Source organism: Bos mutus, chromosome 16, assembly GCF_027580195.1.
Source record: "Bos mutus isolate GX-2022 chromosome 16, NWIPB_WYAK_1.1, whole genome shotgun sequence".
NCBI classification, from domain to species: domain Eukaryota; kingdom Metazoa; phylum Chordata; class Mammalia; order Artiodactyla; family Bovidae; genus Bos; species Bos mutus.
Window position 1 is genome coordinate 58,487,231 of NC_091632.1, and position 12,081 is coordinate 58,499,311.

At 41.0% G+C, this 12,081-nt stretch overlaps 1 long non-coding RNA gene across 2 annotated transcripts in view; it reads right to left on the bottom strand.

The window, feature by feature from the left end:
• LOC138991285 (uncharacterized) overlaps positions 1 to 12,081 on the bottom strand; it is a 70,017-nt gene that overhangs the window by 35,700 nt on the left and 22,236 nt on the right. The window contains exons 2-3 of one of the 2 annotated variants that reach the window (XR_011467312.1): positions 8,888 to 9,114; positions 175 to 261 (exon numbers count right to left, since the gene is read on the bottom strand). This is a non-coding gene — a long non-coding RNA (uncharacterized lncRNA). The remainder of the gene's footprint in view (positions 1 to 174; positions 262 to 8,887; positions 9,115 to 12,081) is intronic. The other variant, XR_011467313.1, reaches the window with a different exon arrangement.

The window sequence follows — 12,081 nt, forward strand, 5'->3', positions numbered from 1 at the left end:
ATTCATTCTCTTTCCTATAAGGTTTGACTGGATAAATCAAATTTGCAACAGTAAGACTCAAATGTCATTTAATTACATAGGACAAGCTACCAGGACCAAGGACTGCACTTTACAGGTTGAAGGCAAATGCATGCAAACAGTAACATGCTAGTAAATATTTAACATCCAGCTCACCAAAGGGAAAAAAAAGCATTTGCCGGTGTCTGTGGTGTAAACACTTCCATCATGGCCAATTTTAACACGACATCACTAAACACGGACCTGGGAAGAGACATGCAATAACATACCATTATATAGTATTTTAACCACAGATGAATGGAAAAAGAAGTTGTGGTACATGTTCAATATCTTATAATAAACTATAATGGAAAAGAATATGAAAAAGATTATACATATATCACTATGTTTGTATAACTGAATCACTTTTCTGTATACCAGAAACTAACAGAACATTACAAATCAACTATATTTCAATTTTTAAAAATAGCTTTTAAAAAGGTCATACAATAATTAGGAAGTGATAAGTTTTGAGTATTTATTATCACTGATTTAAATACAACCCATTTAATTATAAGTTACAAAGTTTAATGTCTGATAATGGCCATGTTTAATAAGCAGCTCCCAAAATTCCTATAAATTTAGCAATGAGCTCTCATGAGCCAGTATGAATCAATTCCAGTATACCACTCTCAGGAAACTGTCCTGGAACTGATTCTATGGTTTAAAGAATATGAGCTTTTTAGGTAATAAAGAATTTCCTAGCAGGTCAGGAATTTGACAAACCCGAGTGTTGCAGACAGACAGAGACGCTTACAGGCTACTAAATAGGTAAACCTCATAGAAACAAATTGGAAGGTCCTTATTCCTTAGCTCAATAGACGAGCTGATAAAGGCAATAAAATAATTCTGATACCTAAAAGTAAATTATATCTGTAGAGGAGTGACAAGTTAATTCTTAAACCAGAACTGCTCCAGTTTTATTAATATATAACAAGGATGTCTTTGTATATTAACATCTCTTATACACTACATAAATAAACCCAGTTAAATAAAACAAATCAAATGAGTTACACTGAATCAGATAATCTCGAAAAAATTTATGAGGTCAAATCTGTATGTGAGTGAGACTTGACCATAAAGAATCCCAGAAACAAAATACACACACACACACACACACACACACACACACACAAACACACATACACACACACACACACAAAACATGGTCACTGTATACACTTCTAGTCCTCAAAATATGAAATCTTGAATATTTCCTATGGGTTACTGCCTACCTAACAAAAATGTCTCTATACCTAACTTTTCTAATATCAATCTGAAGATATTTCTTATCCTTTGTAAATATTAAAGTCATGCAAGAAAACTACTATTTTTCTACCATAAACACACTGACAGTAAACTCTGTGATTTGGTAATTTTTTTCCCTTTAAACATCTGCTATATATTTTTTTTTTGCTTGATAGACCTATTTTTCTAAAGCCTAGTGTGCTCATTTGTTCAGCTGTGTCCAACTCTTTGTGACCCCATGAACTATAGCCCACCAGGCTCCTCTGCCCATGGATTTTCCAGGCAAAAATACTGGAGCGAGTTGCCATTTTCTTCTCCAAGGGATCTTCCAGACCCAGAGATCAAACCTGCATCTCTTGCGTCTCCTACATCAGCAGGTGAATTCTTTACCACTGTGCCACCTGGGAAGCCCCTCTAAAGCTTAGAGTCCCTTGCAAACCTCTTCTTAAGTAAAGTTCTTTTCTTTCCTAAATGCTTTTGTCTCTGAGTCTTTGTTTGACAATAACTTGCTTATTTGTCCCTATGTTTTTTGGTCCTACATGTCTATCTAGTCACGGCCATGTGGCTCCTATCAGACCAAACTTCTCATGGAAAACAAATATAAACTCTGAGCTAAATATACAAGCAACTATCTGAAGATATTGAAGAGCAACTAAGAACATGTAGATACTGAAAGGGAGTCAACATTTGGATGAAGAGAAAAGCACTGATGAGTTTCCATTTTTTGTGATTTTTTCCCTGAGAGAAGGCCTCAAATTGCACTATGCAATGCAGCTATTAGAAATAAAAGAAAAACTCAAAATCTTACTAGCTTGTAAAACCAGAGTCTGAGGGAAACACAGCTGCTGGAAAGCAAAGGGAGAAATCCTAAAAAGTAGCAAGCCAGGAAAGAGGAGACCTGAATCATGTGTATAAACTCTAGCCAGATCTCTGGCTGAGGTTGAAACTGTACATGTGTCAGGCCAATTTCAAGCAGAAGACTGAAAGAACCGAGCAGAAATTTGAGCCACCATTCACAGCAAGGAAGATAAAGTTTACAGTTTGAATTCAGCCAAGTTAACTGATTACTATTAAAAAAAGAAAAAATACTCTTCAGGGGGACATAGCAGAATTCAGAATCTCTATAACATATCATTCACAACATCCAGGACACAGTTCAGAATTACTTAACAGTCAGAGAAAATAGGAAGACATTACCTATTCTCAGGAAAAAAGCAGAATCAATGAAAGTCAATCCTGAAATGATTCACGTATTGAAATTAGCAGATAAGAGTTATAAAACAATTATCATATCTTAAGTTCAAGGACACAGAGGAAAATATGCTCGTAATGAAAGAAAAACTAAGAAGTATCAACAGGTTACTGGAAGCCATAAAAAAGGACTAATTAGAAATGCTAGAATTTAAAAATATACATTTGAAATGTTAAAAAATTACCCATTGGTGGAGAAGGAAATGGCAATTTCCCAGTATTCTTGCCTGGGAAATCTCATGGACAGAGAAGCCTGGTGGACTATAGTCCTTGGAGTTGCAAAAGAGTCGGACATGACTTAGCAACTAAATAACAATAATAATAACATATCATACTTACAAGTAAATGCCAGATGGATTGAAAATTTTAATGTAAAAAGTAAAGGTATAATATCAGACTAAACTAAAAAATTACTGAATGGGCTTAACAGCAGAATAAAAATAACAATAAAGAGCCAGTGAACTTGAAGAAAGATTAATAGATTAACTATCTATTAATAATCTGATGCATAGAAGAAAAAAATAATTGAAATAATTAAAAGAACTTCAGGAATCTGTGGGACATTATCAAAAGATTTGTCATATACAACTAGAGTCCCATAAGGAGAAGAATAAAATAAAGCAGACAAAATACTAGAGGAAATAATAACCAAACATTTCCCATAATTGTTATATCCCCAGCTAGACCATAAGCTCAATGAAAGCAAGGAATTCTGAGTTGTACCTCTTTATTAATCCACATAGCACTAACAAAGGCTGCATAGTGGGTTCTCAGTTAATACATATTTATACTTTCAGCATCAAGAATGATTATTTATTGAGTGCCTGCCGTGTGTAAAGCACCATGAAAGGTGCTACAGACACAAAGATGCTTTAGTTACAGCCCCTGTGCTTAATGAAGACAATTTTGAAAAAGATAAAAGAGAGAAGCCTCAATTGTTTTGAAGAAGGAAAGCATTTCCAATGGCTCTTGTTTTTCATTTTTCCCTAGGCAATTCATTATGATTTTATCTAACTTGCTTACTGTAATCCCTGCTAAAAGGAGAATCAGTTCAGTTCAGTCGCTCAGTCCTGTCCAACTCTTTGCAACCCCATGAATCACAGCATTCCAGGCCTCCCTGTCCATCACCAACTCCCGGAGTTCACTCAGACTCATGTCCATCAAGTCGGTGATGCCATCCAGCCATCTCATCCTCTGTCGTCCCCTTCTCCTTCTGCCCCCAATCCCTCCCAGCATCAGAGTCTTTTCCAATGAGTCAACTTTTCGCATGAGGTGGCCAAAGTACCGGAGTTTCAGCTTCAGCATCAGTCCTTCCAATGAACACCCAGGACTGATCTCCTGGAGATCAAAAGGAGAATATAACAGTGTAAATCCAGAGTGAGAGGGGTTCTTGCATCAGAGGCCATGGTTATAGGTATTACATTCCAGAGCCTGTTCAAACAGTCCTATTCTCCCCAACTTGGTTCAATTAGGACAAACAGGGGAGACACTTCTGAACAATTTTCACTATTTTTTTTTTTACATTTGCCTCTAGCTTTCAGACAGAACTTATGTCCTCTAGACACTTGATCAGTAAGGACGTATTTTTATACCTCAGCAAAATATGGGAGGAAACAGCTGAGAAAGAAAATTTCTACACTTTGGGAAGAATACACAGAAATGTGCATACCTCTCCAGAACCTGGAGTGTGTAAGATCAAAAGAATTATGTGTGTATATGTGTGTGAGAGAGAGAGAGAAACAGAGACAGAGAGATAGTGAAACAGAGAGAGAGAGAGACAGAACACTGAGAGAGACAAAGCAGGACTCAACATTCCTTTCTCTGTGTGAAAGCTTGAAGCACTTCACTCAGTTTGTTTAAAAACTATCCACTAACAGTCTGTGATTCTGAGAGCCAGTCTGTCCACAAATAAACTCCGCAAAACACCACAACAGAGATGGACTGGTCTGATATGCTCATTTCAAGTATGACCATGTATGTAAGGACATGGTTTGGGGCACAAAGCCCAAACCTAGATGCCTGGAACCGTGAATTTAGTAAATCCCCTTGAAATGAGCTGCTGGAAATGTCTTGTTTCTGTTAAAAAATAGAACTCACTCATAAAGATATAAGCAGAAATTAGATTTTGGTATGTTTGCAGGAGCCTCTGAGTCCAGGAAGTGGCATTTATGACTTTGGTTATGAATCTGTCTGTGACTTTAGTCAGTATTTTAGTCTCTCTGGTGCCTCTTTAGTCAGTCGATTGGGGATAATACTCTTTGCTATCCATTTCACAGCACTGCTACATCTGTCATGATCATAATAGCTGTCATTTGTCGAGTTACTACTATGCATCAGACACTGGGATAAGCACTCTGCTTGCGTTATTTGCAATCCTGACAGTAATCCTGAAGATGGGTGTTATTCAATTTACAGATGATGATGCTGACTCTCCAAGAGGTTTAGCAACTTTGGAAAAGTCATACCAACTGGTAAGTAGTGGCATCAGGATTCTCTCAGATACCTTTCACTACCTTACACTTGTTTGCTTTTATTCCTTAAGCATAGTTGAAATATAAAGAACACTCGAGGTATACATATATACATATGGGGGAAAAAGGGAAGAAACTTAGGAAATGTATTCCAGGAGTGTAAACCTAGACTGAATATAAGACATGGCCTAAATCAACCAGAGGTTAGAAACAAATCACAGAGCAAAGGCTACAGGCTGAGCTTAAGGACTGTGCATAGAACATAAAGGAAAAGGGTAACTGAGATGCTTGCGGTTATCGCCTGGAACTCACTGGAGGCTCTTAGTTTTCATGTTGCATGCATCCTAACTGGGATAAAAACCAAGAGTCCTACACACACACACACACACACACCCCCCACAAGACAAAACGGGTTATGCGTCTCCCTACTACATGATATCTAATGTAACTTGAAAATAAGTCTCTAATGTTTGTAAATCAGAAGCATTAGAAAAATTAAGTTTCTACATCAACTATACCCCAATTTTAGTAAGAAAAAAAAACTTTTTTTTTTTTAAAGAAAAATACAATTTCACAAGTTAATGATTGTCGATTGGTATGTGGAAATACCCATTGTATCAGTCTCGCTGTATTTTTGCAGGCTTAAAGTTTTCCATAATTAAAGTTTTAAAAGAAAGAAAGGTGGGAAATGAAGGGAAAGGAAGAAAAGAGGAAAAGAAAGAATAGCCATCTTCTTGAGATGGAAGAAGAGTGATGTGTGAAAACCAAGAAACTCTGATTTAAAAATGACTTAAGAAAGAACTTCTTTCCCCCAGTTCAACAATAGTTCTAGGATTTCAAGAGGACAAAACTCAGGAAAGAAAGGAAAAGATCCTCCTGTTAAAACCTGAGAGTGTTTTTACAAAAAATGTAGGACTCTAAATCACCAAGAAAAGCCAGTATCTTGGAAAATACACCAGAGTGACCCAATACAGAGGAGCTGAGGAGGAATACACAAGGAGTTCATGAGAAAAGGGCAAGTTTTGAACAGAGAACTGTTCCCAATGAACATAGGCATCTAAGAACAAAGTCCAAAATATTAAAATATATTAATATATTTGTATATATATCAAAAATATATCTATAGTGATGTCTCAGGGAACCAGTCTGTTTAAGCCCTTATCAGGGCTTCTACATAGTCATTCATTTTGCCTTGGTTGATCCTGTTGTTTGCTGCATTGGCATGAGACGGTCAACTGTGGCTGTTACCTCCTTTCATCCAATCCTAGCTTATAAACCAGTGATTCCCAAACTTCAAGTTAAGACAGATTGTTTATTCGATTTGGTGGAACTTCTTCTTTTTTTCTCCCTAAAGTAAAAAAGCTGTATGATGTTTAAAAAAAAAAAAAAAAACTAAGCCAAAATAACCGTTCTGATAATTATTTAAAATATCTTTCAATATTAATAAGAATACAAAAATACTCAGCACTCAAAATGGTGAAACTAACAATGTCTAGCATTCAGTCAAAGATTACCAGACACAGAAAGAAACAGAAAAAACTTACTCTTAAAGAGAATGATAAGTCAAAATAAGCTGAACCAGAACTGACCCAGAGGTTTTGTGTCCAAAGATGTAAAAATAATGATGATGGTTGTATTATACATGTTCAGAATTTTAGTTAACACATAAAAGATATTTTTAAAGACTCTTAGCTAACTTCTAGACACCCATAAATCAATGGAACAGAATAAACAGCCTAGAAATAAAACCATGCATATTTCATCAATTAATTTATGACAAAAGAGCAAAAATGCAAAATGGAGGGAGAATAGTCTCTTCAGTAAGTGGTAATGAGAAAACTGGGTAGCTACACAAAAAGAATGACTGGACCACTGTCTTACATCATACACAAAAATCAACTCAAAATGAATTGAAGACGTAAATGTAAGACCTGAAACCATAAAATTTCTGGAAGAAAACATGGGACGTAAGCTCTTTGACATCACTCTTGGCAATGACCTTTTGGATTTGGTGCCAAAAGCAAAAGCAAAAGTAAAAATGGAACTACATCAAACTAAAAAGTTCCTACACAGGAAAAGAAACAATCAACAAAAGTAAAAGGTAACCTACAGAATGGGAGAAAGTAACAGCATAAAATATACATGACTCCTCGTGCACTGTCAGTGGGAATGTAAATTGGTGCACCCATTATGGGACACAGTATGGAAACTCCATAAAACTTAAAAATAAATTTTAAATTTTTAAAAATAGAAAAAATTAAAAATAGAACTACTATGCTCTATCAATTCCACTCTGGGTATATGTTGTTGTTGTTGTTCAGTTGCTAAGTCCTATCCAATTCTTTGTGACCCCATCGACTACAGCAGGCCAGGCTCCCCTGTCCTTTACTATCTCCCGGAGTTTGCTCAGATTCATGACCAATGAGTCGGTGATGCTATCTAACATCTCATCCTCTGCTGCCCCCTTCTCTTTTTGCCTTCAATCTTTCCCAGCATCAGGGTCTTTTCCAATGAATCGGTTCTTCACATCAGGTGGCCAAAGTATTGGATCTTCAGCTTCAGCATCAGCTTATTCAAGGTTGACTTCCCTTAGGATTGACTAGTTTGATCTTCTTGCTGTCCAAGAGACTCTCTAGAGTCTTCTCCAGCACCACGGTTCAAAAGCATCAATTCTTCACTGCTCAACCTTCTTTATGATCCAACTTTTACATCTGTACATGACTACTGGAAAAACCATAGCTTTGACTATACGGACTTTTATGTGTCCAAGTGGCCCTAGTGAAAAAGAACCCACCTGCCAATGCAGAAGACTTAAGAGATGTGGGTTTGATCCCTAGGTTGGGAAGATCCCCTGGAGGAGGAAATGGCAACCAGCTCCAGTATTCTTGCCTGGAGAATCCCATGGACAGAGGAGCCTGGTGGGCTACAGTCCATTGGGTTGCAAAGAGTTGGACATGACTGAGGCGACTTAGCAGGCAAGCATACAGACATTTGTTGGCAAAGTGATATGCTTTTTGATATGCTGTCTAGGTTTGTCATAGTTTTTCTGATAAAATAGATAACTAATGAGGACCTATTGTATAGCACAGAGAACTCCACTCAATGCTCAATGGTGACCTAAAAAAAGAGGGGATATATCTATATATATAGCTGATTCGTTTCGCCGTACAGCAGAAATGAACACAACATTGTACATCAACTATACTCCCAAAAAATCAATAAAAAAATAGATGTAGTTTATTGTATGTCAATTATACCTTGATAAACTGACTTTTAAGATGACTCAGAGATCAAAAAATACATGGTTCATTTGATACTAACAAGCTCACCATGCTGGTGGGCAGGGGAACTGAACCAAGGGCCTCAACCCAGCTTTCTCTGAGCTCAGTACCAGGGCTTTTCACGAGCTCCAAATGTGTTTTGGTTTTGTTTGTTTTGTTGCCACGCTGGGTAGCTTGCAGGACGTTAGGTCTCTGACCACGGACTGAACCCAGGCCACAGCAGTGAAAGTGTCAGGTCCTAGACACTGAACCACCAGGGAATTCCCCATTCATCCATTTTACAAAGGCAATGCCTGGTTTTCCCCTCTGTGTCCTTAGGAGCCTCCCTCACCACTATCCACATATTTAAACTGAAGCTAAGGCAACCAAATACATGCTTCTGAAACTCCACTCCACTGTGAGGAACACTTAAAATCAGTAATTTAAGAATAACAGCCCAACCAGATCTCTATTACTATGTGCACAGAGTCCTACCAGAGGAACAACCCCTAACCCCAGAGATTCAATCTGTGTTATTTCTATTCTTTATTAAGAACTATTTGTCCCATGCCATAGTATAGATGAGAAACAAGGAAACACCTGGTTATCACAGAGGGTCGCTATTATCTGTTCCCATGAAGTTTGGCTTCACATATGAAAGTCCAGTCGTTCACACAGGTGGGTTTCTTTTCTCACTTTATTGAGAGTAAAGCAGTCAAACTGTTTTGGCAGCTCCATGAAGTCACCGGGTCTCAGCCTTCTTCTGTGTCCCCAAGCATGTGTTTTCCACCCTCAAGGTCACATGGTGTTGGCTGGAGAGCTTTGATCTGAGCAGGAGGAGGAAGGAAGGAGGAAATGAGAGGTACCTTGGTTTTCCAGGAAGGTAGAAGCGGGGACTACCTGGAGGAAGGAGAGGTGGATCACCAAGAGTGATCCAGGAATGCCTGACTTTGGAAGTCAAAAGATGGTGGACACTGGGGCCAATCCTGAGAAGGCACTTGTGCTGTCTTGCACCTTAAGGGACTCCCAAAAGAGTTCATCACTAGACCATCCACTGCTTAAGATTCAAGCTCCCAATGCAGGGGACATGGATTCGATCCCTGATGAGGAAACTAAGATCCTGCATGCCACACGGTGGGGCAAAAAAAAAAAAGAGTTAATCACTGGAGCTGAAACATGTTCTCTGGGTATAAAGACCAATAATCGAGTGCAGTGCTGAGATTTTCTTTCCCTGAAGAGCTGCTTTGAAAGAACTCCACTCCTGTGTCCTGGTCCTGATTCCACCCTCAGGGACCACATGACAAGTGCAGGCAGGAACTCTCTCCTCCCTGGAGATCAGACCTGGCCCTGGGAGACTTCCCTGGGGCTGTGCCCTGAACACCTTGCATCTTCCTCTGTGGTCACTCAGTCACCCAGTGTTTCTGGGCTGCTGGCTGGTGAGCTGGGTGAATGGGCACAGTCATGCGAGAGGAGTGTTTGCTGTCCAGAGCACAGACTTGGAAAGTGGCTACGTGCAACACACACACACTCATAAAGGCACGTTATCATGAGGGGGAGTAGTGGGAAAGCGGTGGGAGGTGTGTTCAAGAGTAGAAGACAATGCTGGTGTTGCACAGTAAGAGGCACAGAGAAGCTAGTCAAAGGGTGACGGCTTTTGTCAGACCGGGCACGCCTGCCAGCCAGCCCCAGGCCACATCTGCCCCCAGCCCACTTCTCTGGGGTTAAAATCTGGGGAGCTTTTGCCCCGCACCTCAAGGGGCCTTACCTCACACACCTTGTGAAACTTGGCTCCGGGCGCCTCACACCTGTGAGGCGTCAGAAACTCAAATGAGTGGCTGACTCTCCAACCAGAGCCCCACTGCTGAGCACGACCTCGGGAAGTGGGCAGCCCACACCTGACAGGATGGCTGCTTCCTTCACTACTGTGACCACCAACGCGCGTGCCTCCTCAGTCACTTCAGTCATGTTGGACTCTTTGTGACCCTATGGACTGTACCCCACCAGGTTCCTCCGTCCATGCGATTTTCCAAGCAAGAATACTGGAGTGGGTTGCTGAGTCCTCCTCCAAGGAACCTTCCCGACCCAGGGATCAAACACGCATCTCTTATGTCACCTGCCTTGGCGGGCAGGTTCTTTACCACTTGCGCCACCTGGGAAGCCCATGACCGTCAAGGGAGAGGGGAATTTTTCCCAGCTTCAGCACTCCGGCCATTCGGCTCCCCAGGACCAGCCTCTACTCAGCTGCTGGGCTCCTCCACCACCATCAGTGAACAAGATCAGAGGGAGACCAGCCATCCTCCACGCCCTCCACACACATGAAAGCACTACAGGTCCCTGGACACAAAACCAGGAGAGGGTAGGCGCCTTGAGGGGAATAGCCTGGACTTCTGGGCCTCCTGCCCAAGTGTCCTCCAGCCACACTCAAAGTAACACTTCCTTCCTGTTTAAAATCTATTTCAGACATAACTAGTGGGTGTAAAGTAAATAAGTTCCCCCTCCCCTCCAAACCTAGCTTCACTCCAAGGACTGTAACATGCAGTTTGGGGTATGTCTTTACAGAAATGTTTTATACAAGTGTATGGCAACCCACTCCAGTGTTCTTGCCTGGAGAATCCCAGGGACGAGGGAGCCTGCTGGGCTGCCGTCTATGGGGTCGCACAGAGTCGGACACGACTGAAGCGACTTAGCAGCAGCAGCAGCAGCATTCTGTTAAATGCATTCTCAAGAATTTTACTTATAAATAATTCAATTAGTAAGAATAACTAAGGTATAAAGTATATCTTATTTACATTGAAATTGGAACCGGAAAAACAAAAACTTAAAAGTGATCAGAGGACTGTCCATCCTCCCAGAGTGCAGTTTTTGAAGTGACCACCAGGTGTCAGAGTTATCAATAATATTCCCCGAATTACAACTGGAAAGTTACAGGATGGGGAAAGTGCCTGGCTGGAAAATGAGATGGTGAGATTCCCCAAACAAGATTATTTGGCCCTTTAGCCCAATATTTTGTCTATTTAGGGTTCCGTAGGGAGAGAGTAAAGGGAGCTGCAGGAAAGAAATCTTACGTTCTCTCCCGACAGACTGCCACTCAGTTGGGCACGCTTGGATCTTCAGAGCTCTGACTGGTGGTGAATTTCACATGGGAAATGTGAAAATGGCTGGGCGGAGTTGGGCCTCCTACCTTTGCAAGGCTACTTTTGGAATCCAGAGCCATCTCCCCTCTCCTCAGTAGGAGACCAGAGGATGGTGATCACCAGAGGAGGACACACGCGAGGCCACATCAGCTGTGGCCATCTTCATTTTAAAAGGGAAAACCCACTTCTGTGTCAGGAGCTCTTCCTATCTAACCTTGAACATCATGGTCTCTTACTCACTTCCAGTTTGGCCTCCTCACATATATTTCCTTTACCAGAACTGATGGCAGAGCCTGTTGGCTGTTGTCTAGAGCTGCTAGACATGTGTACCCGCCCATGCTTGAGCGCACAGGGCGGGGCATCTACCACCAAAGTCTTCAGGCTATTGCCCAGGGTTAGTTACACGCTTCCTCTAGGGGCCCAGCCACCTCGCTGGCACCACCCAGCCGGCTCTAGTGGAGCCAACATCCTGTGGAGGACTCCAGGTGATGCTCATGGCAAGCTTTACCCTTCTCGGATTCACCAACATCCAACTCAGCCAAAAGGGGATGCTGAGGCAGTTACAACACAGACTTGTAGGAGGAGGGGATGATGGCCAAGGCTCCTCTTCCCTGGGAGACCACAGCTGAAGAGTGTCAGAAAGCAAGGAGAGCCCTTGCC